Raw genomic sequence first — 6000 nt, 5'->3', positions numbered from 1 at the left:
CAGCCGGCAGGGAACACGCGCGAGTGACGTCATGTCTATGGGCGTGGCGATCACTGGCGGGAAGTTTAAAAACTGAGCACTGAAACTCATACCTTGTATTCCTGTTATCCCTTGCTGCTATTTCGTGTACCAGACCACGGATATTCCTGACCTGCCTTCTCGTGTACCAGACCCCGGCTATTCCTGACATGCCTTCTCGTGTACCAGACACCGGCTATTCCTGACGTGCCTTCTCGTGTACCAGACCCCGGCTATTCATGACGTGCCTTCTCGTGTACCAGACCCCGGCTATTCCTGACGTGCCTTCTCGTGTACCAGACCCCGGCTATTCCTGACGTGCCTTCTCGTGTACCAGACACCGGCTATTCCTGACGTGCCTTCTCGTGTACCAGACCCCGGCTATTCCTGACGTGCCTTCTCGTGTACCAGACCTTGGCAATTCCTGACTGCCTTCTCGTGTACCAGACCCCGGCTATTCCTGACGTGCCTTCTCGTGTACCAGACACCGGCTATTCCTGACGTGCCTTCTCGTGTACCAGACACCGGCTATTCCTGACGTGCCTTCTCGTGTACCAGACCCCGGCTATTCATGACGTGCCTTCTCGTGTACCAGACACCGGCTATTCCTGACGTGCCTTCTCGTGTACCAGATATCCCTGACGTGCCTTCTCGTGTACCAGACCTTGGCTATCCCTGACTGCCTTCTCGTGTACCAGACCCCGGATATTCCTGACGTGCCTTCTCGTGTACCAGACACCGGCTATTCCTGACGTGCCTTCTCGTGTACCAGACACCGGCTATTCCTGACGTGCCTTCTCGTGTACCAGACCCCGGCTATTCATGACGTGCCTTCTCGTGTACCAGACACCGGCTATTCCTGACGTGCCTTCTCGTGTACCAGACCCCGGCTATCCCTAACGTGCCTTCTCGTGTACCAGACCCTGGCTATCCCTGACTGCCTTCTCGTGTACCAGGCCCCGGCTATTCCTGACGTGCCTTCTCGTGTACCAGACCCGGCTATTCCTGACTGCCTTCTCGTGTACCAGACCCCGGCTATTCCTGACGTGCCTTCTCGTGTACCAGACCCCGGCTATTCCTGACGTGCCTTCTCGTGTACCAGGCCCCGGCTATTCCTGACGTTCCTATTTTTCGTGGTGTGCTCCAAGTTGTTACCTGCATACCGGGTTTCCACCTATATTAACTGTCTCTGTTCCGGGCAGCTCACACCTCACACCAAACAAAGTATATTTTGACTGATATAACATATCTCCCATCTGTGTCTAGGTCTTGATGTATTATTTCTGTTTTTAAATTTCTTGCAAATATTGCAACGCTCCATTTTTTTATCCTTCATAGATGACTGGATAGCATTTTCCTCACCATCTCGTCCTATCTCCACTCTTCCAATGTGCCTCTGAATCATCCCTACTTGGATTCCTTCCTAAACTCATTGAATATCCATCATTTTGGGGGGAATTCAACCCGTTGGTTTATGGAAGCAAATGTAACCATTTATGTAAGATCTGTGGAAAAACACGGTAGGTTCCTTAGCCTTAACTCCTTTCTCCCAGTGCCCAGATTTCACTGTTGACTAACCTTTACACAGACAACATACAGTTTACATAAAACACTGGTCCATATCCTTTTGATTGCGGGTGTCCTCCCAAACCTCTCCTAGGAGTCACTCCTCTGTGTCATCCCTCTCTGACACCAACAAAAGTTCGACTACAGACTAATAGCGGGCATATAATTACCCAGTTGGCAGACCTGTATCTTTTAACCTGTTTTATTTTCTTTTACTGTTTACCTGTGTTAAAGATAAATTAAAACCTAATTATATCCCTGTTCTATCAGTTACCTTAATTTGCAGCTATTAATTATTTTACTTCATATATGTGGTCAAACTATGTGAAGAAGGAAAAAAAAAAGAAAAAAGGGATTCCCTATTTCCTACTTTTCTTTTCCTTCAGCCTTATTTATATATTTATATGTTTGTATATAATAAATTATTTTTATCACAAACAATTAGCTTATCACTGAGACCTCCTTTTTCCAAGCTTCTTGCTTTTAAGCCATGTATTGGCTTTTTAAACCGAAAATGTCTGCCCATCCATGGTTACTCTAAGACTTGTGGGGAAACCCCATGTGTATCTAATGTTATTTTCTCACAACACATTTGTTTCTTGTAAAAATCTCCTTCTAGTATAGATCCTGAAACACCTTCTACATGCTTCTACATGTCCCCTCTCTCCATCCATTATCTCTACTAGCTTTTGTTATTTGCTCCTTGAGCTGGAAGGGCTGAAAATTAACTATAACGTCCTGTGGACTTGCTTTTACCGCAATCTTTGGTTTGAAAATACGGTGAACTCTTTCTAAAGTCAAATTATATTTATCAGATCTTATACCAATAGCCTTCCAGAGTTTCCCAAAAAAACAACTTATCTTGGGTTAAAGCCTCTGGAATGTTTCCATATCGTAAGTTGTTGCGTTGAGAACAATCTTCCAGCTCACAAATTTTTCTTTCCAAACTTTATGTTTTTATCCACTTCTTGTTTATCTTGTAATGTGTTAATTTGGAACTCCCAATTCTTTATTTTTTTCTTCCACATACTTAATTTTACTTGCCAGTGCGTTTGTCTTTTTTTAACTTTTTTTTTAACTTCAGCATATTTGCACTTTTTATAGCTTCCAGTTGTGTTTCTAAACCGTTTCGCAAAAATTGTGGGGATAGAACTAAGCTATGCTCCACTTTCTGGAGATTTTTCTAGTTGAGATTGGACTAACACTGTTTTCCCAAAGGAGACTCTACTTGATTGGGGGGGCTGTATTTCCTTTAATCTGCCCTTTTTGTTCTTGCTTCTTATTTAATTTGAGGCTTTTCTAGTAATTTTCTAGACGCCGTTATAGTTTCTTATTACTGACTCTTTTATTCCCTTTGAAAAATTGTACACTCGTAGTTGGTATAGAGATTGTATTGTTATTCAAAGACTCTCTCTGACTTTAGTACGCTTTGCCCCAATGTCTTCTGAGCAATATTGCATATACTACATCTCCCTTAATGACATTACGCACAGGGTAAATATCAGTTCTTTAATCACACGGCTTCATTTTATAAAACTCTCACAGTTCTGCTGTGTTTCCCAAACTCTCCTCAGCCTCTTGCGTCCCAGGTAATTTCTCCCAACTTCTGGTCGAGGTCCGGATCTTCTATAGAGCTGCCATCATTGTGTTATATCTAAATAGCTGTCCTCCAGGCAATCCACACCCGCCTCCTGAAGTTTACTCCTGCTCCGTCGGGCCTAAAAGTTGTTGGGAAATACAACAGCATGTACTGTAAAATATGTATGAATGGCGCTTGAGCTTTAGATGGCACTGTGCAGTTCTGATTATTGTTTGTATATGCCTGTGAAGTTTTTGGTACACTTCCAGGAAGGAAGTCCCGTCCCTCATTCATTTCTTTTCTTTTCTTTTTGTGTGCTGGCTGTTGTTTCAAGAAGAGCCACGGAGGAAAAGAATGGGATGGAGGGGCCGCATGAATGAGGTGCAGGACAGGTACCCCCTTTCTTGGTTACCTTGTAATTTGTTAATACCCCAATGGCACGTGAGGGCCGATATGGGAGGGAGTATAAAAGAGAAGCCTGGAAGGGCAGTTACCAGATTTTATGCAAAGAAGAACATTTCCTGTCCATCCCTTCCCAGGGTTTGGTGCTCAGGTTTTGAATCTGGTACAGTGTAGAGTTAACCAACTATAGGTGTGGTAACTCATGGTGCACAGAGGTGTAAGTGCAGAACACCCCAGATGCACTTGCCCTTGTGATGCGGTAGTTATGTGGCTGCTGCGCTAGGGGACATCAGCAGTTCCAGCAGGGATACATGTGGATATGCCCATAACAGCCAGTAGTTTAATTGGTTATAATTTGGTATCATTTTTTGGTTGACGGTGTAAAAGGAATGTTAGTAAAAGTGGTTATGTATTGGTGTCAACACGTTTGTTTTGGCAAGTAAAAGGTCTGCACCACGGACAAATTTCATCCATAGCTGACATTAATAAAAGATTTTAAAAAAATGAAGAAATGTGTTAAAGGGGAACTACAATTGGACGCTACCTCATTCAAGTAATTGAAGTGTTTGCCGTTTTATCAAGTAAAGTCGCTCCTTGGTCCGTACGGGCGACTTTATCGGTTGCTGGCAGAGAGCTCTTTCATTGGTTGATACCAGAGGACCTCCCTGCCGGCGACCAATAGAGTCGCTCGTACGGACCCTTAACTCCTGACGCCAAACTCCACCTGGACAGACCATTGGTCTCCCAGCTCCAAGAGTTAAAGGTCCTTACGAGTGACTCTACTGGTCGCCGGCAGGGAGCTTCTTCATTGGTGGATGCCAGAGGAGCTCCCTCTCGGCCACCAATAGTGTCGCTCTACGGACCTTTAACTCCTGACGCCTAAACTAGGCCTGGGGAGACCATTTGTCAGGGTTCCACTCTACAAGCCTGGACTATGTGATAATTATAACATTATCATGTCTACCTGCAGCCACTAGTGGCCACCCTTCCCTCTCTGAAGCACTCCTTTCTAATTACTTGGGACAGCGGAGCCATGTTACCCAAGTTTAACCCTGCCCTTATATACCTGCTCTGCCCTTCAGTCTGGGCTTTTGCATTGTTTGGCTTGGGTTCCTGTTAGTCTGCTTGCAGCTAAAGCTCTGTGTACTTTGTTCTGATATCCTGTGTATGACCTTGGATATGTTCACGATCCAGATTTGTGTACCAGACCCGGGCGTGTCCCAGACTTACCAATCTGTCTAGCTGCTTCCAAACCGTGTGCTCTGCCAGAGGGCTTCCAAGCCATGTGCCCTGCCACTCTGGTAGTAAACATTTATGGTTTGATGGGGTAAATTGAATTGGCCAGCTTCAAAGATGTCCCAAGTAGGACATGGGGCATAGTTTTCAACATGTCAAAATTCCAAGTTGAAACATTAAATTGTGCATACCCCAAATGTGGCCTATAACCTCTCAAACAACCCGACAAACCTATGCATGGGTGGTATCAATGTACTTGGGATATGTTGCTGAAAACATATTGGGATCTTGTTTGACAGTGACATGTACCTTGATCTGTAAATTCATACCTGAAGTAAAAGGGTTATATATGGTTTGATGGGGTAAATTGCATTGGTCGGCTTCAAAGATGTCCCAAATACCACATGAGGCAGAATGACCAGATTTGGGGGGAAAATGGTTTTGGAATAGCAAAATGCTACTTGTAATTATTGCCCTATAACTAAAAAAAACATAACAACATTGGGTATTTCTAAAACCCAAACCTCAGGTTAAATAGCAGAATCTATTTAGTAGGTTTTTCCATTAGCTTTTATAGATGAGTAAAATATTAGTAAGTTTGTATCATATAACTTACTAATTACTATCAAAATAATGACATCTAAAGAAATCCTATCCTGAAGAAACTATATATAACTTGTATGGCTGCAGTAATGACAAAGAAGAAAATTACAGCTAAACACGAGCACCACAGAAATTTTAAAAAAGCCATTGTCACGAAGGGTACAAAAAAAATCAGCCATTGTCACGAAGCGGTTAAGTATGTGATGGTATAAATAACCCTCTCCTATGTAGTTGCTTTGCTCATGTCTCACTGATTAAAATGATTATAAGCATTGACTCATAATATTCCCTGTGTATATGCTTTGTTATCAGACTGCTCAGTGCTGACAATATCTTTATTCCAAACATTCAGCACTTAATAAGAGTGCAATTACATTTAACTAATTAGTAATGAAGATTGATGCACCAGATGGGCACTAGTGGCTTCCATTCTATCAATTTCAGGTGACAAACAGTAACAAGGAATCCAGAGTGTGAACCAGGAGTAACGTGGATGGAAGTAATATCTCCATAAAGCAGAGCAATGACACTATCTAAAATTATGAAACAAATGTGACTTATTATTATTTGATGTCTTGGATGACTAGATTCGATTT

Source organism: Spea bombifrons, chromosome 7 (genome assembly GCF_027358695.1).
Source record: "Spea bombifrons isolate aSpeBom1 chromosome 7, aSpeBom1.2.pri, whole genome shotgun sequence".
NCBI lineage: Eukaryota > Metazoa > Chordata > Amphibia > Anura > Pelobatidae > Spea > Spea bombifrons.
This window is presented reverse-complemented; position numbering follows the sequence as displayed.